This window comes from Moschus berezovskii, chromosome 9 (genome assembly GCF_049115385.1).
Source record: "Moschus berezovskii isolate FMDL1 chromosome 9, NW_MosBer_1.0, whole genome shotgun sequence".
Taxonomy (NCBI): domain Eukaryota; kingdom Metazoa; phylum Chordata; class Mammalia; order Artiodactyla; family Moschidae; genus Moschus; species Moschus berezovskii.
In genome coordinates this window covers 3,587,543-3,610,999 of record NC_142468.1, presented here as the reverse complement: position 1 = coordinate 3,610,999, position 23,457 = coordinate 3,587,543, and the positions used below count along the sequence as shown (strand labels likewise).

The following is a 23,457-nucleotide window of genomic DNA, read 5'->3' as shown; positions in this document are numbered from 1 at the left end:
CCTGCACTCCCATTTCCTATCAAGAACCAGGCGCAGATGACTTAAATTTGGAGTTTTCTCTAAGCCAAGGGAAGTGCATGCAGTTTTGATATAAACGAAAGTTCCTGTTACACAAGAAAAGGGAAAAGCCTGGCCACCTGACCCCAGCGGGCCATAGGGAGGAGGCAATAGAAAGTAGAATGAGGACCTCAGAGGCAAACGCTGAACCTCTTGGCCTGAGGCGTTTCTGCTGAATCTCAGAAACTTCAGAGTGTGCAGGGGAGAACAGTTAAGGCGAAGAAAGTGCTTGCCCTGCAGGCAGCTGCAAGCCTCTGGGGGAAGTTACGTGTCCGTCCTGACGCACAGCAGCGGGGCACGAAACTAGAGATTAGCAGGTTGAGCACTGCACAAGAAAACCCGTGTCTGTAGGGCACCGCACATTCCACGGACATCAGAGACTGCACGTTCATTACTGCCGTTTAAGAGCATATGGTGGCAAAGTGTTCTAACAAAATCAGTGTGAAAATGTTCCGCCACTGGAAGGAAAGTGTCTTAAGGAAGACACATTTTTTTTTCTAATTTGCACAGAATGCCATGTGAGAGGCTTAACCTTGCCTTTCTCCTGCCGCTGAAAAATAACGTAAACCACTTTCACTCCAGAGCCTTTATGGGAGGAGCTAGGAGAGATGGAGTGTATTTGAAAGATTCAGCATTCACTTCAAAGTAGCTGAGTTAACCCAATGAGACAGTTTAAGCAGAAGAGGTGAAAATATCTTTTATTCACAAGCAAAATAATTTTTTTATAGCTTGCTACCCAACAAGAGAAATATCAACAACCTCAGATATGTGGATGATACCATTCTAATGACAAAAAGCAAAGAGGAACTAAAGAGCCTCTTGATGAGGGTGAAAGAGGAGAGTGAAAATGCTAGATTAAAACTCAAGATTCAAAAAACTAAGATCATGGCATCTGGTCCCATCTCATGGCAAACAGATGGGGAAAAAATGGAAACAGTGACAGATTTTATTTTCTTGGGCTCCAGAATCACTGTGACGGTGACTGCAGCAATGAAACTAAAAGATGATTGCTCCTTGGAAGGAGGACCACCTGGACAGCACATCAAAAAGCAGAGACATCACTTTGCTGACAGAGGTCCGTCTAGTCAAAGCTCTGGTTTTTCCAGTGGTCATGTATGGATGTGAGAGTTGGACCATAAAGAAGGCTGAGCGCCAAAGAGCTGATGCTTTTGAATTGTGGTGCTGGAGAAGATGCTTGAGAGTCCCTTGGACTGCAAGGAGATCCAACCAGTCCATCCTAGAGGAAATCAGTCCTGAATATTCACTGGAAGGACTGATGCTGAAGCTGAAGCTCCAATACTTTGGCCATGTGATGCGAAGAACAGACTCATTGGAAAAGACCCAGGACTGAACCCAGGTCTCTCACGTTGCAGGCATGTTCTTTACCATCTGAGCCACCAGGGAAGCCCATAGGAACCTCTGATTTGTAGTCAAATTGGTCAAAAGTTGTGGTTACCCTGGGCTGCTCCTACTGGTGACAGGCATCTGAAGTGGGGCGTGAGCAGTGTTCTCGGACTGAGGCCTCAGCCTGTGGCCTCCGACGTTGTGTCTCCAAGCAGACAGTGTCAGAATTGAGTCAAACTGGAGGACACCCAGCTGGTGTTGCAGAGGATTGCTTGTTGTCAGTTTGGTGACCAGAAGTGCCAGAAGCAGATTGTTTCGATTGAGCAGTAAATGAGACACACAGGACACACACATAGTAAGGAAAAGCTGGGTAGGTTTTATCTATAAGCCTCATTCCCAGAGATTCTGATTCATCAGGACTGGGGTGAGGTCTGAGAATTTGTATTTCTGATGAGTTTCCCAGTGCCCTTGAGGAGGGTGGGCCACTTGTTGACATATCTGCTCTGATCTCATGGCATCCTCTCCCAGGCCTTTCTTCATCAATTACAACCAACTGAGGCTTCCCTGGTGGCTTGGATGGTAAAGATTCCACCTGCAATGCAGGAGTCCCGAGTTCGATCCCTGGGTTGAGAAGATCTCCTGGAGAAGGGAATGGCGACCCATTCCAGTATTCGTGCTTGGAGAACTCCATGGACAGAAGAGCCTGGTGGGGTATAGTCCAGGGGGTCACAAAGAGTCTTACACAACTGAGCGACTAACACACTCAGATAAAAAATAGTGAAGGTACGACTATACACAACCACAGCAATGAGTATGGCTCCTATTCCCAATGCACACCCCTGCCTGAAGTTTGCTAAAAGACAGACATCTTTATCTTTCAAGAACTGGGTTCAGATAGGTTTCTGGCTATGGTTTCTAACTTGCAGGATGGAAAGAAAGCAGTTAGACTGAACACTGCCCAGTTTTAAGATGCTGTACAACCTCTCTGATCTTACAGCTCTGTGGTGCAAGCCACATTTGGTTCTTCTGTGAATGGTTCCACCCCATCTCCCTCCATCAGGCCAGAGCTGTTTTAGAGCAGAAACCACATTTTCTTCATCTGTGTGTCTCTTCCAAGCCCATACTCAGTTCCCTTTCTAGAAACGAACGTGAAGCTTTGCAGTCTAGATGTAACAGGAATCATTTTTAGAAGATATTAAATGAGTCCACTTTCCATTCTCATATGAGTGATGTTCTGTCATCATTAAAGCGCAGTTTACTGCCCAGGAAAAAGGAAGGAGGTATCAAAGAAATACAATCTGTGAAAGAAAACGTGGCTTAGTGATGCCCCACTGGGTAGAAAGATGAAGCAGATAAACCTTCTGATTCTAGGAAGAAGCCGTGAAGCAGAGAAAACTGGAGTGAGAGAGGGCATGCCTCTGGCGTCAGATGGCGAGAGGTCAAGGCAGAAAGGCAGAAGCAGAGGGACTTGTCCTGTCTGGGACTCAGAGAGGAGGCCACCTTCAGGGAGCTCTTTAAAGAAGAAAGAAAATGGCAATGGAAGAGAAACACAGGCGCAGTGGGAGCCACAGGGGTGCTGAGAGAGGCACCCGGAGCCCGGCTTGCGCAGAGGGGAGGCTGTCCGAACGCTCCTGTTGCAGAAACACTGACCGAAGCAGCCTGCCCTGGCCAGGTACCATGGTAACCATTTGCACGAGCTATCTTACGACAGCGAACAAGCCACCACCAGCCGGGAGAATTTGGGAAAGTTCAGAAGGAGACTCCAGTCCATATGTCCAACCGAGATCCCAGAATCTTCTGGCAGGAATCCGTCCTGGCTGAGCAGGCTGTGCACCACCGGGATGGACCCTGACTCAGAGTAACTGGCCAGAGACAACCTGGGAGCCAACCCCATCATCATGCAACCAGAGACCACGAGCCACACGGCAGAGCAGTTCTCCTGGTTCCCTGACTCTGTTTGCCTCCCAGGCAGCCCTTCTCAATCAAGTCTCTTGCTTTGTCAGTGCGTGTATCTACAGGACAGTTCATTTCTGAGTGTTAGACAAGAGCCCACTCCCCGGCCCTGGGAGGGGTCCCCTCTCTATTATCACTCCCAGAAGTGGAAAGGTGGTGCAGGAGTCAGGAGGGCAATGGGAACACCATGGATTGCTCTGGGGGTGCGTGGGAGGTGGGAGTGATCCCGGGGCAGAGGCTGGAAGGTGATGGAGATCCGGAGGATCACCAGGATGGAAAAAGGTGGTTGAGATCCAGGGAACCTACAGCTCCGGTGAGCACCCAGGTAAGGGAGAAACCCTGGAACCCCCACAGGCCAGCACGGGACGAGTCACGCTGACTGCGGGGCCAGCGGTTCTACCAGGAGGGTCCCTGGGGGATGGGCAGGACAGCACCTCAAAGGTCAGAGAGGACCAGGGGATGGCACAGGACCGGCAGGGGAACACCACCCTCCTCCTCATTGCAGAGGACATGGGAGCTTCCCTTCCCACTTGGGGAAACAGAGCAAGACCCTGTGGTCCAGTCCATCCCCACCACCACCTCCACCACTTCCTCTGCCCGCCTCCTGCCCGTGGAAAAGTTTAGTCAAAGAGTAAGCTTAATCAGATAAATGAGAACGTGCAAAACCAAATGAAAGCAATCAAAGAAAACCAAATAATAATAATGCATTCATTAAGCACAGTCAAGGACTTTGGGTTCTTCCTCAAGGGCTGTAGATAATATTCTGAGCCAACCCCGTGAGCTGTCTTATAGACACTGGAGCCCCACCAGATGGAGTTAACTCCATGATGACCAGACTGTAGCCTTGACCTAAGCTGCCACAATTCCGAGAATTGGCCTCAAAGAAACGGAAATAAACCAACCTTGCCACTGAAGATTAACTGTACCTGAAACAACCAAGGTGACGCTGGTCAGACCACTCTGACCAATCTGAAGATGACTGTCAGAGCTGACTGTGCTGTTTCTGCATGTGGCCCCCTGCCTCTGTCTATAAAAGCTCTTGCCCCACTGGTTGCCAGTGGGGGGAGTCTGCCTTTGGATGTCCACCCTCTCTCCAACCCCCAGTTGCCAACCTCTGAAATAAAGCAAGCTTTCCTGTCCACCAGCCTGGTCTGTTTACTGGCTTTTGGGGCAGCGAGCAGCCAATCCCCACCCGCTTTGCTAACACCAGGAACCATCCTGGGGCTGTCTAAGACAAGTCCCGAGAGGAAACAGGAATCCTGAATCTGACTATTTATCCAAAAGATACTAACCAAATTTTAAAAGACCGTTTATCTTTTTCATCGGGGCACAGCTGTTCCACAGTGCTGTACAGTGAAGTGAATCGGCCTATGTGTACAGCTACCTCCTCCCTCGTGGACCCCCCTGCCAGCCCACCTGCATCCCATCCATCGAGGTCACCGCAGAACACCATGCCGAGCCCCCTGCGATAGAGCAGTTTCCCACTAGCTGTCTATTTCACACCGCAGTGGACATTAAGCCAGCAGAGACTGAAATACCCTCAATGCGCACATTTCAGTCTTCTCCCACCTTCCGTGGGAATGAGAGGAGACCGTGATCATGTTTTCTTCCCCACATCCATGTGTTGATTAAAACTGTGTCCTTGAAACTCAGCAAAAATTTGGCAGATGGGGCAGGATTTTGCTAGTGCATTCATTTTGAGGTTTTTTTGTTTGTTTGTTTGTTTGTTTCTTCATTTTGTATAAGCCTAGTTTATTCAAGCTAAAGTGTCTTCCACTGGAAAATAATAGCAGAAAATAGAACTACTGGGAAGAGCCCAGAAACAGTATCCTGGCCATTGGGTGCTGCAAGAATGTGTGGATAGATAATAAGGAAGATGACGTACTCCAAAATTTTCTATCCTTTTTGCTTCAGAACTCATCCCCCCCACCCAGCATTCATTTGATGAAAATGAATTGTCCCTTCCAAGGAGGAGGCTCATAAACATAGAATGCTCAAGACCATGCTACCTAGCACATCAGCTTACCTCAGCATTGAATATTTATGTGATCATCCGATGTGCTAATTAGATTTGAAGAGAGATATCATGAAAATTACATCGTGTACTTGGTGGATTTGAAGAAGGGAAGACAGACGGGAGCTCCTAGGATTATCAATGGGATTGCCAAGGGCTGGGTGTGGTCTTTCTTTGCAGCAGCCTCTGTTGTGTGGAGAGTAAGGCTGCCTGTTCAGTGTCAGGAATGTGCAGGGATGAGCTCACTTGCAGGCAAGACTTGCCTCTTTTTTCTGAGTTGGAAGGTTGGCCTCCTTTACTCCTTCTCCATATTCCACTCTTGAAAGGCATTTGAAGAACATCTAGTACAAAACCCTCCTATCATAGATGAAGAGTCACAATGGTAAAACAATTTATATAACTTCCAAATGACAGAGACTGTAATAATTTTCACGTCTCCCACATCAGGAGGCTTTGCCTCTGCTGCAAATCCTTCTGAATGTAAGTGACAAAGCAAACTGTCAAAGCCGGCGGTGGGGGTGTGGGGCGGGAGGGGGGGGTAAGCTCCTTGGTCCAGAAAAGTAAAGTCCAGGGGCAATTTCAGATGTGGCTGAATTCAAATGTTCAACTCAGTGTGCGACTATTTTTCACCATCTTTCTGTTTCCCCTTCTGCTATGTTTAGCTTTTCCATCATGTCAGAGATGGCCGCCAGCACCTCCAGACTGAGGGTCCACTGCCTAGGAAGTCCAGGGGGAGGAGAGAGCTCTCTTTTCTGACTCATGATTCTGGTTCCCCTGCCCTTGCTCCCCAGTCTTTGGGGTTAAGAGTTTTTCTCAAGACAAGGCCTGCTCCCGCAGTGTAAGACAGTCACACCCTAAGCTCAGGGACTGAAAGGAGAAGAAAGAGTGGCTTCCCAAGGGAAAGTCCGATTACCAAAAAGGGGAGAGAAAAGAGTGTTTCTGTGACGGCATCCTTCTGGGCTCTGGGGTCCGGGTACACCTGTGAGACCGACACGAGCCTTGTATTATTCTCACCTGAAAGGACAGTTAGCTTCTTTATCCTTATAAAAGGGGAAGATCGGACTTCCTTTCAGAGAACAGACACCTTCAACAATGTTCACTCCAGAAGGTAATGTCAGGAAGGATACTGGCAGGCAATGGAGGGCTCACTCAGGTTCAGATGATCTGAAAGAGTTTAAGTGTTGCTGTTGTTCAGTCACCCAGTCATGTCCAACTCTTTGAGACCCCATGGGATGCAGCATGCCAGGCTTCCTGTCCTTCACCATCTCCCGGAGTTTGCTCAAACTTGGGTCCATTGAGTCAATGGTGCCGTCCAACTGTCTCAAAGGGATATTTACAAAATCTAGGTCAGAGTGCAGTGGAGCCACGGGGATGGTGCAGCACCTGGGGGTAGCGACATCGCTCCCTGACTGCTCTGGGCCTGAAGGGGCAAGGGGAGGGGGTGGTCCTCAAACCTGGAGCACAGCAGACTGGGAGGGCGGCTGGACTGAGGCTGTGACCTTCAGTGAGGGTGCAGCCTCAACACGGGAGCTGGGAAACAAGCTCCCAGAATTTCCCGCCCCTCCCTCTACTTTTCCGCAGAAGGTCTCTATTGGATGACCTACCAGGGGGCCAAAGGCATAAGTCTCATTTTGGTTCATAAGGTCAGCCTCTCAGGGTACGAAGCTGGATAGACAAAATTCAAAAAGGCAGTATTTCATTTTCCAATTATTTTACACTCTATTCATGGGCCATAAGATGTCTGACTGTACACCCTTGTCTAAACGCCTATACTGCAGCATTGCCTGCGAAACAGCTATAATAAAAATCTCTGGAAACACATGGGCTTGCGAATGTACATGGCAACAACAACGAAGAGGTCCACTGTGGTCTTATCTTGGTTCAGGATCTTAAGACTCGTTCCTTCCTTTGTTCACTAGCTTTGTGACCTTGAACAAATCAGATAATCTCTCAGAGACAGAGTTTCCCCATCTTCAATGTGAAGATAATGTTTTCCTCGCCCATCTGATGGCACTTGTCATTCAGTACAAATGGAATATTAGATATAAGAGTGTTTGGGGAATGGCAAAGGACTGCTTTCATATTGATCATTTCAGCCTTTGTCTGTGAGCGTAGGAAATGTGATGTTTTATTTACGGGTGTGCATTTTTGTAATTCTTACATCAGGAAAAGTTCTAAAGCCTATCTGAGTCACTCTGTCTACGGCAATATATTTTAACCATGGGAAAGTTGAAATGAATTAATGAGAAATTAACCTCCAGTTTACTCCAGGATTGCACTGAGGAAATGACTGACTGCGATTCTGCTTACTGCTGGGGGAAGAATGAGAAGATTAATCACGTTTTCTGCCTGACAGTGAGCCACTGTGCTCATTATCTCTTTATGAGTGGGCAAAAGCACAGCACCCGCGTGTCCCGGTGAGTTATGCAAACGCTTTAAAAGCCGTGCGGTAGCCATGGGTCTTCCTGCCGTCTCTCCCCTGCAGTTTCCTGAGAATATTTTCCATCAAGTCACTAGGCTTATCACAATTCATTTCTGCACGGCTGCATTCTAGGGTGACTGCCTGATCTTCAAACCCCAGATCGTAAGCTCTGATTTGATATAAACTGCTTTAGAGCAGGGCTTCCCAGGTGGCACTCATGGTAAAGAACCCTGCCTAATACAGGAAACTTAAGAGACAGGAGTTCGATTCCTGGGTCGGAAAGACCCCCTGGCGGAAGGTAGGGCACCCGCCTCCAGTATTCTTGCCTGGAGAATCCCACGGACAGAGGAGCCTGGTGGGCTACGGTCCATAGGGTCGCAAAGACTGAAGCAATTTAGCACACACCTTAGAGGCAATGGAGACACCCCCCTCAGTCCCTCTTAAGTCCCCTTTTCCTCAAGCCCCAGCCCTCTGTGAGTATTCTGGCTCCTAAGACTCTTTCCATCAGAGTCTCTTACTGCTCCAGCTTTGTGAGAACTCAGCCATGAAAACTCCTAGGAGTGCACTGAAGGTGTTGAGAACTCCACATCCGATATTTTACTCAATCTCCCCAACAGTCATATGAAGTAGATGTTCTTATCCCCATTGTCCATGAAAGGACTGAAGCTTAGGGAGGTTTAAAGCAGTCGAATCTGAATCCAAACGCCTGAGTCCAAAGCTTGGGACCCTAATCTCCTTACTGTACAGGCTCTCTGTTTCCATGCTGTGCTTTCTCTCTCCCAATAAACCCTGACGGACCCTCATTAAAGAACAGGTCTCACGGGTCAAGATGCAGAGGGAATTTTATTCCTCTCATTTCAGGAGATTCTTATGTACCCACTGCAGATATATTGCAGACACTTCTCAGGGAAAAGGACCGCCGCTATCCGCTGAGGACCCCATGTTAACAGCTGAGAAGGGAACAGCTGTACTGAGTTGCCATTCTCTGTCAGTCACTATGAACTCTGAATTCTAATTATTATGATATCACAAAAGTCAAGGCCACCAACAACAGTGTCAAGAAGTCAAAAGGCAGAGTGTTCAGTTTTGCAATACACTGTTGTGGTAAAAATATTACTTGGGATTTGTGAAATATAAAAATGTAGGAGAATATTCAACAATTGAAAATCTATATATGGAATTTAATCTGTTTTTCCTTAAAGATGACTATTAGAGGTTAAGCCCAATGAAATAAACTTTACTCAGGTAGGGTTTCCCATCAGTTTCATGCCATTCATCTTCCATTTTATTTTACTTCTTAAGTACATTGGAGAATTGCATGAGAAAAAAATGTGCACTCATCTTCTTAAATGACATAAAGGATAGTAAACAATTTAATAGAAAGAAAAGAAAAATGCCTGATCCATTTAGTATTTATTTTCATGAATTCTCATCAGGTGCCTCATTTTTGCTGGGCTCCTAGAATATTTGGAAATTTATAATCTAACAGGGACCCAGGGACAAGCAATGTAATACCGTGAGTGTTTCAGTAAGAGCAAGGGAGAAGGGCGAGCGGGCACCCGCTCCTGCCTCGGTCTTGGAGGATCGAGGAAAGCAGCCAAGAACACTAGGTGTCTCCTCTGAGGTCAAAAGGCCGAGTCGGCATTAATCAAGTTGGGAGAGGGAGTTTCAGGCTGAGAGGCAGCACACAGTCTGGCTCTATTTTAAGGAAGCAAAAGTACTTCAGCGTTGCTGGCGCTGACTGCAGGGAAGCAGTGGCAAAGGAGTGGAAAGCAGCAGAAGTCAGACCCCAGGGAATCTCAGCGCCGATGAGTCATTTGGACTTTTCTATTGAGGTCAATACCTAGCTTTTAAGAATTTTAAGCAAGTGAATGACAGGATCAAATTTGTGCTTCAGGAAGCTTACTCCTGACTCCACGTCCCAGAGGATCCTGGTCTGGGTTGGTGTCCTGGTGGGATGACACTGACCTTCATATCTGAAAACTGAGCCCTTATTTTCCCTGACTTTGTTGAGCCATAAATGTTGCAATGTGTGTGTGTGCATGTGAGTGTGTGTGTGTGTTAGTCACTCATTTGTGTCTGACTCTCTGTGACCCCATGGACTGTAGCCCACCAGGCTCTTCTGTCCATGGGATTCTCCAGACAAAAATGCTGGAGTGGGCTGCCATGCCCTCTTCCAGGGGATCTTTCCAACCCAGGGATCAAACCTGGGTCACCTTCATTGCAGGCAGATTCTTTACCATCTTAGCCACCAGGGAAGTCCAGATGTTGCAATACAACTATTAAATACGTTTCCGTTCCGTTCCGTCGCTCAGTCGTGTCCGACTCTTTGCGACCCCGTAGACTGTAGCCTACCGGGCTTCTCCGTCCATGGGATTCTCCAGGCAAGAATACTGGAGTGGGTTACCGTTTCCTTCTCCAGGGGATCTTCCCGACCCAGGGATCGAACCCGGGTCTCCCGCATTGGAGGCAGACGCTTTAACCTCGGAGCCACCAGGGAAGCCCAGTATCAATCCCATAAGGACAAATTTCTGTGCCCCAGAGTGGACGATGTCTACTGTAAATAGCCTGCTACCGAGTCTGGCTGATCTCCTTGGTCTCTGCTGCCAGCAGGTTGGGCATTCCAGAGCAGCATTAGCTAGATGAGTGAGGACCCGCACGCCCGCTCTATTCTCGGCCCCTTTGTCCAGCAGCCATCCCTCCCTGACGGCTGTAGGGAGACCCCTGCAGCAGATGTTCCCTGATGGCCTGCGCACCTTTGTGTCATTCCTCCGGGCCAGTCTACAAACCTCTTCCTCAGACTTTCTTGTCCTTAGTTTTCCAGTCCTGTACCTTCCAGGCTCCAGACTAGCCGTCCGTACAAAATGGATAGCCAAGTTTGAAGGTGGTGGTTTAGTCACTAAGTCATGTCCAACTCTTTGGACCCCGGGACTGTAGCCCTCTGTCCATGGGATTCCCCAGGCGAGAATCCTGGAGCGGGCTGCCATGTCCTTCTCCGGGGGATCTTGCTGACCCAGGGATGGAACGCACGTCTTTTGCATTGCAAGCGGATGCTTTACCGCTGAGCCACCAGGGAAGCCCAACCAAGTCTATTGCTCATCGATTTATTACTGAATAATTTCCTCTCTCTCCCTTGACTAACGAACAGGTCTACGATGCAGTTTGTATGTCTTCTCAGGGGCTGGAAGCACAGAACGGAGCAATCGGTCACCCCTAGCGGCAGCCTGCTTACTAACAGATCCGCATACCAGCTGGCCTTACAGGTACTTTCCTCCCGTTCTGATCTCTGGGATTATTTTCAAGCCTTTAAGCTGTGCTTTCAAGGGACCTCAAGCTAAATGACTGGCATCAGAAGTGACCCTAGAAATAAAATCATAAAAGAACCACAAAAAATGGGCTTTGCAAATTATATTATTAGTTGCAGTTACTACTGCCCCGCACTGAGTGCATCAGAGCTGGATGAAAATTCAACCCAGGTTGTAAAGTTTTAGCTGTAACATGACACCGGTGACGACTATAAAGGAAGTGCCTTCACTGTTCTAGATGTATTTTCCCGTTCCCTCCAGCTGGGCGCGCCAGTGCCAGGAGCAGGGATAAACTTCTGCGCTGTCACACTTTCCGGAGCATCTGGAAGGAAAGTCATCTGTGAAGAGCCGTGGGTGATCAGGCAGACAGCTGGGGAGGGGCTGTGGGTGGCCAGGTGGATTAGTTCCTGTGGAATATTTCAGCTGCTCTCCCTTCTGATAATTTGGTTACGGATGGCGTTTCTCACCTTCATTGATTCCTTGTTCTAAATCAGTGAAACGCGACCCTGATGTGTACCGCTGAACTACCTCGGTGCTTTAAAAACTGATGCAGGCATGCTGCTGCTGCTAAGTCACTTCAGTCGTGTCCGACTCTGTGTGACCCCATAGACGGAAGCCCACCAGGCTCCCCCGTCCCTGGGATTCTCCAGGCAAGAACACTGGAGTGGGTTGCCATTTCCTTCTCCAATGTGTGAAAGTGGAAAGTGAAAAGTGAAAGTGAAGTCGCTCAGTCGTGTCCGACGCATAGCGACCCCACGGACTGCAGCCTACCAGGCTCCTCCATCCATGGGATTTTCTAGGCAATAGTACTGGAGTGGCTTGCCATTGCCTTCTCCGGATGCAGGCATAGACTCCCCTATTTAAGTCAGAGTCGCTAAAAGTGGGGCCCAGAGGCCTGTGTCTTAAAAGCTCTTCAGATACAGTTTTCCTTCTATTACAAAGCAACTACCCTCCAATAAAAATTAATCTAAAAAAAAAGAAGCTCCTCACATGGTCAGGACATGCAGACAGGGCTGATCACGGCACTCGCGGACCCGCAGAGCAGGGAAAGGGGAGGAGGACTTCGGTTCCTTGAGCCAGCTCTACCATTGGCTTCTTCCCTTTTTATGCCTATGGTGGTCTCAATGACAGTGCTCTGGGAAAGTGTGAACAGAATTCTTCTTGGAGGAACCTTGCATCAGTATGGCAGAAATGCTTGTAAATATTGCTTCAGGTGAGTCCTCCCAAGGGCATGTTCCAAACAAAGCAGTTTTCAAAAATTGCAAGCATGGGACAAGGAGATGAACTGGATGGCCTTTGCAGGACTGGGGAAGCGAATGTGAGGGAGAGGGGTGGGGAAGAAGAACATTCTAAGCAGCCTGCCGTGAGCCTTGAGATCTGCACGCCCAGGGCTCAGGGTCAGGGCAGCCTGCTGACACAGCAAGGGCTCAGTTTTCAGCCCAGGGGACGTGGTTAGTGTGGCAACAGGAGCTGGATGATCAGGAATGCTTCTTCCAAGGTCCAAGTTTCAAGGTAGTAACAGTTATTATTCACTGAGAGTCATTCAGACATTCAAGAGTTGTGAAAAGAAGTGGAAAGATGCTGTCTGTCCCATTGCGACAGGGAAGAACCGGCTGATATCAGATCACCCGGTGCTGGGCTCACAGCTGGCACTGCATCTGTGAGGCTCCACAGAGAGACAGTGGGACCCAAAAAAGGCCCTCCGGGGTGGAAGCTCCCAAGAGTTTTCATTAACCAGCACCTCCCAAAGGGCGTCCTGGGGCACCGGAGTTCCAAGGATACTGAAAGAAAAAAATGTACAAGGGTTTCATGGTCAAAGAAATTTGGCAAAAGGGCTACATGAAAAAACTTCTGAAGCCTTTAGTTTTCTAAATGAACCTGCTGAGAGTCCAAGAGGAGAAGTGAGACTGCAGCTCTCCTGCACGTTCTCATGAAATATCTCAAGGACCCCAGTCGCCCTGGAGTCTTTTTGGCAAACATTCCTACAGGCCTATGTATAAATGCCTGATGACAAATAGATGTTCTTGCAGGAAATGGCCAGAGACACAAATATAAAAGGACACGCACCTAAACCTTTTAAATTTGCCTTCTTTTTCAATCGAAAACAAAAGTAAGTTGTTTTGCCATTTTCTAGAAATAAACCTTTTTCAAAACAAGCCATTAGCCTGCCCAAGGCATCGTGTATTCCGTGGATGTTTATCCCCTAGTGGTTGGATTTGAGATAATGGCACTACATGGTTATTTCACGGACTCCTCGAAACTGAAATGCCCTGTTGAGAGTTGGAGCAATAGATGTGAGAACAGTAGGGAGCCCAAAGGAAAGACTATATCCTGGTGAATTTCTCCTATCGCACGTTCGTATTATGGAGTTCATAATATCAACTCCATCAGTTGATCACAAACCAAGCAGCTGTTCACATTTCGTCGGGGGAGGTTAAAAGTAGAGTGCTTCTGGGCCAGGTTCCCTTTACTGAAGTGGAAAGCGTGAGATGATGGAGCTTTGGACTGGGGGGCAGGGCACCAGAATCATCGTCCCGGTGATGCAGACTCTTGCTGTGTGACCTGAACCAAGTGCCTGCTTGTCTCCTCTGTAAAATGGGGCTGAGACACTTGCAGGTCTCTTCCAGATTGAATCCAGGTGTATCTGGATTGCTGTTGCTGTTTAGTCACTCAGTCGTGTCCAACTCTTTGCAACCCCACCAGGCTTCTCTGACCATGAGATTTTCCAGGCAAGAATCCTGGAGTGGGTTGCCAATTTCTTTTCAAGGGGATCTTCCCCACCCAGGGATTGAACCTGAGTTTCTGGCATTGGCAGGTGGGTTCGTTACCACTGTGCCACCAGAGAAGCCCGAATGGAGAAAACTCTCGAGAACTCAGTGTGCAAAACGGGCTGTCCTTAGGAAAGACTCCTTAAGAGAGAGGCTCTAGAATTTTCACTGCCACGATTATTGGTGGGCCTCGGGGTAGAGATAGCAAGATGCTTAGTTTGAGAAAGCTTTAGTGATTCCTAGGGCCCCTTTTCTTACACTATCAAAGGTTACATGATGCTAGGATATTGCTGAGGGGTCTAGGCCCTGAGCCTCTATGTGACAATGCTGTCCAGCTCTGGCCCTTTCCGTGAACGCCCAGCCATGATGCTCTTGCACTCAGCCATGTAGCCAGGACAGTGGTCTTCCACACCTGCTCAGTCCTCCTTTGCTCCCTTGAAACTGTCCCTGACTTGAGGTTTATACCTTCTTTCCCCCTGCCCCTTACTTCCTCATGGACTACTGGAGATCTCACGGTAGAGCAAACGTTTTTTCTGAGGATCATAAAGAGCTCAGTCTGTGTGAAAGCAGCAAGGTTTGTCCTATCACCAAGAATGGTCAGCCTAACTTCTCTTCGAAGTAGTAAGACAACAATATGATTGAATTTTCACATGCATGCATGTGTGCTCAGTTGCTGAGTCATGTCCAACTCTTCGAGACCCTATGGAATGCAACCTGCCAGCCTTCTCTGACCAGGAAGTTTTCCAGCAAGAACGCTGGAGTGGGGAGCTATTTTCTTCTCGAAGGGATCTTCCCGACCCAGGGATTGAAGCCACGTCTCCTGCACCTCCTGCATCGGCAGGAGGATTCTTTACCACTGTGCCACCTGGGAAGCCCGAGTTTTCATATGCTATCCTGTTAAATTCCCAATAAGTCCCCTAATTTTGGCCCCTGTTAGAATCTCCCACATCTCAATTGGAAGGCTGGAGTGGCCAGGATGGATGTAACTTGAGCAAAGCTCTCCAAGTGAGTCTAGCGTTCCCTTCATCCCTCCATGCCTCCACCCAAGCGTGAGGCCTCTCTGCTTCCTTGGTCCATTAGCTCTAAACATAAAGAAATGAGACATTATTGGTGGCTTTAGCAACTCTGAGGAGAAGGCAATGGCACCCCACTCCAGTCCTCTTGCCTGGAAAATCCCAGGGACGGGGGAGCCTGGTGAGCTGCAGTCCATGGGGTCACAGAGAGTCGGACACGACTGATCGACTTCACTTTCACTTTTCACTTTCCTGCATTGGAGAAGGAAATGGCAACCCACTCCAGTGTTCCTGCCTGGAGAATCCCAGGGACGGGGGAGCCTGGTGGGCTGTTTTCTATGGGGTCACACAGAGTCGGACACGACTGACGCGACTTAGCAGCAGCAGCAGCAACTTTTAGGGCTTTAGACCTCCTGTGTGAAATTACGGGAAGAGCTGCAACAAAATACAAGTCTGCTCCTGTGCTCGTCTCCCATTCGAGGTCTATCCTTCTACAATGACTCTCGTAAGACCGCAGTCCTCTCGGCCACCCAAGACCCTCCCACCTGATAGGGCCTGCGGCGCGGTCTTTCCTCATCGTCCCATCCGCTCTTCACACCGCCGCTTAGACGGATCTTCAGGAAAGTCTGATTAGGACTCGTCCCACTGAAAACCCTCTTGGCTGCTACTGCTCTTAGAATGGATTCTAAAACTCTTAACAGGGCGCACACGAGCTTTGGGGTCTGACGTGGTCCTAACAATACATCTACCCTCAACTCTGGCCACCTCCTCGTATTTCTTAAGCTTCCATGACGCAGGGCTCCTCCTTTCTACTGTGATCCTTTCCGCCTCGGGGCAAATGCTGGTCCTTCAGCCTGGAACCACCTTCTTCACCATTTCTTCACGTTGCCAATTATAAATCCTCATGTAGGTGGATAAGTACGCTGCTTCCTTAGGTTGGGGAGTCTATGGGTCATACTCAGAACCCTCTCTGAAATTTATTTTAATGAGTGGTGTGTTTGTAAAAGTTAAACCATTTCCCCCCCCCAACAGGGGAAGCCCATTTTTGACACCACTAATTGAATGACCATCCTTCCCGCACTGTACAATCCCATTTTCCCATATTTCTTAATTCTGGCACGCAGCTAACTCTGTATCTCTAACCTCTCCTCTTTTCTTGAGGATTCATGCCTTTTTCTATACCGTTACACTTCATCAAGCTTGGGGTCACACAGAGTCGGACACGACTGAAGTGACTTAGCAGCAGCAGCAGCAGCTGCACTGAATTTTACAGATACATTTTGGGAAATTTTACATATTTATGACTTCCCATCCAGGAAGTTAGCATATGTTTCTGCTTTTTGTTAAATGTTTTCTATGGCCTTCAATAAAGTTTGATAATATTCTGCGTAACAATCTTAGACATCTATGTTAGATTTGTTGTTAGGTCGCTTTGATGCTGCAAAGAGCATTTTTAAACATTCATCCTTTTGTTGGTTATGGTTGATGCACAAGAATGAGTCCATTTCTCATAAGATAATCTAGTATCTAGCAACGTTAATGGAGTCTCTTAATAGTTCTAGTTTTGGTCTTTAAATTCCTTTAGTTTTCTCTGTAGAAATTGATATTTTGCTTATGAGTAGTGACAGTTTTTCTTTACAATCCTTTTAAATTTACTTACTTTCATACATTACTTTGCTAACTAGCTCTTGCAGAATAATGTTGAATAAAATTGGCATAACAGACTTCTTTGAAAGATTTCACTATTAAGTGTAATATTTGCTTTATGCTTTCTTATGATTTCCTTTTTCAGGTCAAAAAAATGTATTATAAGTTTCTGTTACAAATTAGTATTAGCTTTAATAATTAGTATTAGTGTCATGAAAGCTTTCTCTGTATTGGAGATTGCTGTGGTCAGTCTCCCAGTCGTGTCCGACTCTTTGCAACCCCATGGGCTGCAGCACGCCAGGCCTCCCCGTCCCTCACCATCTCCTGGAGTTTGCCCAAATTCATGTTCATTGCGTCAGTGATGCCATCCAGCCACCTCATCCTCTGACGCCCTCTTCTCCTTCTGCCCTCAATCTTTCCCACATCAGGGGCTTTCCTAATGAGTCATCTGTTTGCATCAGATGACCAAAATACTGGAGCTTCAGCTTCAGCATCAGTCTTTCCAGTGAGAATTCAGGGTTGGTCTCCCTTAAGATTGACTGGTTTGATCTCCTTGCTGTCCAAGGAGCTTTCAGGAGTCTTCTCCAGCACCACAGTTCGGAGGCATCAATTCTTTGCTGTTCTGCCTTCTTTACAGTCCAGCTCCCGCAATAGTATGTGACCACTGGGAAGACCATAGTCTTGACTATGTAGACCTCTGTCAGCAGAATAACATCTTTGGTTTTCAACACGCTGTCCAGGTTTCTCACTGCTTGCCTTCCAGAAGCAATCATCTTCTGATTTCAGGGCAGCAGTCAGCATCTGCAGTGACTCTGGAGCCAAGGAAGAGGAAATCTGTCACTTCTTCCACCTTCCCTCCTTCTATTTGCCCTGCAGTAATGGGGCAAACGCCATGATCTTAGTTTTTTTTAATATTTAGTCCTAGGCCAACTCTCACTCTCCTCCTTCACCCTCATTAAGAGGCTCTTTAGTTCCTCTTCACTTTCTGCCATTAGAGTGGTCTCCACACAGGTGAGGTTGTTGATGTTTCTCCTGTCTATCTTGATTCTGGCTTGTAGCTCATCCAGCCCGCATTTCTCATGACATGCTCCGTGCACAGATTAAACAAACAGGGTGACAGCAGACAGCCCTGTCGTGCTCCCTTCTCGATCTTGAACCAATCCGTTGTTCCACACAGGGTTCTAACTCTTGCTTCTTGACCCACACACAGGTTTCTCAGGAGACAGGTAAGATGATCTGGTATGCCCATCTCTCGAAGAGCTTTCCACAGTTGGTCATGAGCCACACCGTCAAAGGCTTTAGCGTAGTCGATGAAACAGAGATTACCATATGGCATAAAATGAGATGGAACAATTTCCATCTTTTTTTATATTCTAGACCGCTTTGTATAAGATGAGAATATTTATTTTTGAAGAATTGTTAGAACTTTGCCTATAACATTGTCTGGACCTATGGTTGTTTTTTCATTCCTTATTTATTTTTTACTTCTGCAGATTTTCTTTCTATTATGTGATATCTGGAAGCACACTTTAAAGTTTTTTTCTGTATATTATATATCGTATTATGAATTTCTACATGCTATGCAAGTTTTTGTAGTAATGTGATCCACTAGCTGCCTAAAATCAGAGGTCTTGGGTGTTCCTTTAAAAAAGTTTTTTGCTTACTATTGTAAAATAAGGTATCTGTTTTATTATCTGTCCTTGCTGGAAGCTCCAGTACTTTGGCCACCTAATGTGAAGAGCTGACTCATTGGAAAAGACCCTGATGCTGGGAAAGACTGAAGGCAAATGGAAAAGGGGTTGACAGAGGATGAGGTGGTTAGAAAGCATCACCGACTCAATGGAAATGAATTTGAGCAAACTCCAGGAGATAGTGGAGGCCAAAGGAGGCTGGCGTGCTGCAGCCCATGGGCTCACAAAGAATCAGACACAACTTAGCCACTAAACAACGACAAATAATTCTTGTGATAAGCAAAGCATTGTTGTTTTAATCTGAAATATAGTTGAGGTGTATTGTGCACTATATCTCCTTTAAAACGAGCCTTCTTGTTGTCACTTTTATTCTTAGGGTCTTTTCAAAGTGAAGGCTACCTCAGCTTCTAGAAATGGAAAAATCAATAATCTTTAAAAGATAGTTTTCTCATCTATCTCTGTTGCTGCAAACCAGATCAAATCAGATGAAGTTTTTTCTTTATTAGGCACTGGTTTTAATGAATTCTGTCCATTGATTTTTTTAATCCTTTAATTTAGCCCTTTGCCCCTTCTATAAACCTTATATATAACCTCCCCTAATTCTTCCCATGATGTCATGGCACTTCAAATACATTAAGATGTTCTATAGGAAGAATTGGGCTTACCAGGTGGCGCTAGAACCCACACACCAATGCAGGAGATGTAAGAGACTTGGGTTCAATCCCTGGGTTCGGAAGATCCCCTGGAGGAGAGCATGACAACCCACTCCAGTACTCTTGCTGGCGAATCCCATGGACAGAGGAGTCTGACAGGCTACAGTCTACAAGGTTGCAAAGAGTCAGAGGGGCCTGAAGCGACTTAGCACACACACGTAGGAAGAAATGGTCCCATTTATTTGTCCGCACTCTTTATTACTGTGTGAGACAGAAACCACAAGCTGGCCACCTAAATCCATTCCTTCCTTCTTCCTGGACTGGAGTACATTTCCTGATTCCCTTTACAGGTGTTTTATGTGACTAGGTTCTCACCAATGGAACGTGAGCAGAAACCGTGTGCGCCCTGCCAGGGCAGGCTCCTTAACCCCCAGTCATGCTCCTCTGCATGCTTTGCTTTCCAGTTGACTGGGGAGGGGACCATAAGGAAACGGTGGAACCATAAGGAAACTGTGTGGGAAACAGCACACTCACCATCACACGCAGGTCCTTGAGATCCTATGCCCCTGCTATTGTTGCCCTGCGCTCCCTCAGTGAGAGAAGAACACGTTTTTTATTTAAGCCACTGGATTTTAGGGGCTTATGTTACCATATTCCCTAATCAATTACCTGAAATCATCACCTGAACGTAAGTACCATAGCAAACTTACCATAGTAAGTACCTAAAACGCATGGAATTAGTTAGTGTTCAGAACGGAGGAAGGAAGCAAGCACTTATCAAAGACTGAAAACTAGAACTCGTGTTATCCACAGGGGAAAAGTAACTTAATAAAATTATCACCTCTGATCACTCAGAAGGAAGACCAAGAGCCTATTAAGTCTGTAGCTCCAGGGGAAGAAATTAGAACAAGCAAGAATGTTAGTGGACGTTGGCCACTATTTATTGCTTTTAGCAAAGTATTACAAGAAAGAGATGATCTCAGGCAAAAATGGTCTAGTTTGCCAGCTGAAGTGAAACTAAATAAAGACTCTTAGAATTCAGAGCTTCTTAGGGCTGGGAAAACTGGTGTTTTCTGTACGTCAAATGCTAGAAGATAAGATTTGTAGGTCATAAAAAAGGAGGGAGAGCCAGCCCAGTGGCAAAGATAATATCAAGGATGTTGCCTTGCCACCTAAGACGATCATTTCAGACGTCACTGTAGATTCCATGAGGGCAAAGTGAATGGGCTGAGAAAAAAAAAAAAAATTACTGTAGAACCAACCTAGAAAAGAATTTGGAGCTTATTGACTTCCACACGAAACCGACTGTAACCAAGCAGGTCAGAAGCCTCTCGTGATTTTAGGCAAACTGTACTGCCCGGACCACAAGCTTGTGTCTGTAAAGTTACTCTCATACAGGAGCAGAAAGTGGAATTTGAAAGGTGTGCAACTCCTTGTAACATACTCCCCAATAGCCACCCCATACAAAACCATGGGAATAGCGGATAAGAAGTTTCTTGTCCTCCAGCCACCAAGAACGATGGACAAGAAAGCCCCCTGCAAAGGACAGGCCCAGAATCTACCAAGACAGTTTCTTCAAAGGGTTGGGGTTCCTTACAATACCCCCCCAAGCAGGATTCCATCATTGCTGTGGACCAGGGACTGTTCTGAGAGTTTGTATCACGATCATCCTGTCCACTTTGTTTATTAGGCTGACCAGAGAGAAGGCAGGTAACTTGTCTTTTGGTTCAGAGCATGCTGGACCTTGAGAAATCAGATCTGGACCTGAAGCAGTGGTCTGAGCCTCACCTGCAGATCCTAGACTTCAAAACAGATACAATCATCAGATGAAATGTGGGATTTTCTCCCCTAAAGAGTATGCATGTTTTGTGTAGAGGGGATGGTGAAAAAAGGGGCTAATTGTGATACAGATGGCTAGATGTCTACCAAAATCCCTTCTCCCCTTCCTTCTGGGCACACAGTTGAACTTCACTTCTCAGCACCCCCAGCAGAGACATGACGAAGTTCTCTTCAATCAAATGTGATTAAAGTGATCCATACCACTCCCGAGCATGGCCAATGGAAGCCTCTGACACCTGTCCCTCTGTGCCTTTTCTCCCTACTAACTAACTGACGCAGTGAGGTTCCGGATGACCCCCAGAGGTCACATGTTGGAGCTGGCAACGTTCTTCAATAGCTGTGTGGAGCAGAGAGGCCATCAACTCAAAGCCTGTGATAGTGACTGTTTATTTTTCAAGCCACTGAAATTTGGACTTTATTTTAACTGCAGCTTAGCATTCTCTCACATGTCATGCTAAACAGTAGTCATGTCTATCTGTGCACAGGTGGTCAACTTTTCTAAGAAAGGCTATAGGTGATCCGTTGAATCCGAGACCTTCACACTGTCCCTCATCACCATCCCATTCCTTTAGGACGAGGTGAGATTGTATGGTCTCTTTATACTTCTTGTGATTCCCTTGGATGAGTCCACGCTTCACCCCTTTCTCTCCTTCCCCACCACTTCTCTCTCTCCCTGGCTTTCTTCTTACCCCCGGCTCTGCTTCCATCCAACTGTCTGCCCACTCCCACAGCCACAAACTTTAAACCCATGACCGCTGACATCAAATCGGTCCATAGCGGTGCGCAGGAATTTCATTACATTTCCAGAGCTCATTCACTCACCCAGTCTTCTACAGAACTAGTTCACATTTTCTTCTCTCCTCACAGATCTCTAGCTCCTCTACCCTCCTCACTCCGAGCTGAGGACTTGGAGTTCTATTTCAGTAAGAAAGCAGAAGCAGTCAGGGGAGATTTCAGCGCGCTCCCACCAGGCCTCTACTGCCTACCTTCATCTGTTCTCATATAATTTGTCTTCCCTCCTGGGTGAATGGTCTGCGCTCCTTTCTAGAGCCAAAACCTCCATATGTGCACTGGGCATCCTCTCCTCTTCTCTACTCACAGATATTACTCCAAACAATGCTCTCCTTTCTCTCCTGCATCCTCAAATTTCCCCCACACGCGGTCTTTCCCATCAACACACAAAATATGCTGTAATAGATCTCATTCTAAAAAACAAAAATCTTGACTCCACACCCTCTTTCCATGCCTATCTCATTTCTCTGATAGTTTTTATATATCCCTGAAAAAAAACTGTCTATATTCACTCTTTCTCTAATTTCATTCTCTCCTGAACGCACTCCAAACAGGCTTTCTCCCTCACCATTTCACTGAATCAGCTGATACCGTGATCACTGATGAACTTCATGTTGCCAAACTCAATGGTCAACTAGTAATCTCCGTGTTATTCAACCTGCTGCAGCATTTAATACAGTCTATCGCTGCTTTGTGAAATACTTGATTCTCTTGATATCCAGGGACCCGCCCTGTCAGTGCTTTGCCCTCCTGACTGGTCACTTCTCCATCTCCCCAGCCTCTGATGTTGGGATGCCTTGGGCTCCGTGTCTTGTGTTCATTCTTTGCTATGTACACTCAGACAGAGGATGAGAGGGCTGGATGGCATCACCAACTCGATGGACATGAGTTTGAGCAAGCTCTGGGAGATGATGAAGGACAGGGAAAGCCTGATGTGCTGCAGTCCAAGGGGTCGCAAAGAGTCAGACATGACTGAGTAACTGAACTGAACTGAACTAACGTACACTCATTCTCTAGATGATCTTGTCAAGTTTTGTAGCTTTTGACACCATGTCTATGCAGATGGATTTCTTGTCCTAAGGTAGATATCTCCCCTTAACCCCAGGCTTGCATATCCAGCTGCATTCGTGACATCTCCACTTGACTGCCGAAATTAACTCTCCCAAAAATCAAACTCGATTATTCTTGCATGCGTGCTTGATCAATTCAGTCGTGTCCAACTCTTTGTGACCTTATGGACTGTGGCCTTCCAGGATCTTCTGTCCATTGAATTTTCCAGGCAAGAATACTGGAGTGGATGGCCCTACCTTCCTCCAGGGGATCTTCCCGACCCAGGGATTGAACCCACACCTCCTGTGTCTCCTGCATTGCAGGCAGTCTCTTTACCCTGCACCACCGAGGAAGCCCAAGTAAGTAAGGAAATGCTAGTCACCCAGTCATGCCCGACTCTTTGCAACCCCATGGGCTGTAACCTGCCGGGCTCCTCTGTCCATGAGATTTTCCAGGCAAGAATACTGGAGTGGGTTGCCATATCTTTCCCCAGGGGGTCTTCCCGACCCAGGGATTGAACCAGGTTTCCTGCACTGCAGGCAGATTCTTTACCAACTGAGCTACAAGGGAAGCCCCAAGGCTATCCTGCATCCTGCTCAATGTGAGCAGCTCCATTTTTGCGTTGCTTCAGCCAAAGCCTCCATCCTCTTCCCCTCACCCTCTGCAACCAGTGCATCAGCATGTCCTCTACCTCGACTATATCCAGAATCTGACCACTTGTACCACCTCCATCACCATCATCTCTCACTGGATTACTATGACTGTCTCCTGGGCTCAAGACTGTTTATTTCTGGGGCTTCCTTGGTGGTTCAACGGCTAAGACTCTGCACTCCCATTACAGGGGGCCCAGGTTCCATTCCTGGTCAGGGAACTAGATCTCACGCGGCACAACTAAGCGTTTGCACGCCA

The 23,457-nt window shown here is 47.1% G+C and overlaps 1 protein-coding gene across 2 annotated transcripts in view; it reads left to right on the top strand.

Annotated features, from left to right (window-relative positions):
* The window catches only part of GPR65 (G protein-coupled receptor 65), a 40,119-nt gene extending 19,071 nt beyond the window's left edge, over positions 1 to 21,048 (top strand). The window contains exons 2-4 of one of the 2 annotated variants that reach the window (XR_016038157.1): positions 7,640 to 7,785; positions 10,939 to 11,053; positions 20,829 to 21,048. The gene's annotated coding sequence lies outside the window, so the exon portion shown is untranslated. Of the gene's footprint in view, positions 1 to 7,639; positions 7,786 to 10,938; positions 11,054 to 18,233; positions 18,358 to 20,828 lie in introns of those variants that run through there. The other variant, XR_016038158.1, reaches the window with a different exon arrangement.
* The last annotated feature ends 2,409 nt before the right edge of the window (positions 21,049 to 23,457 follow it).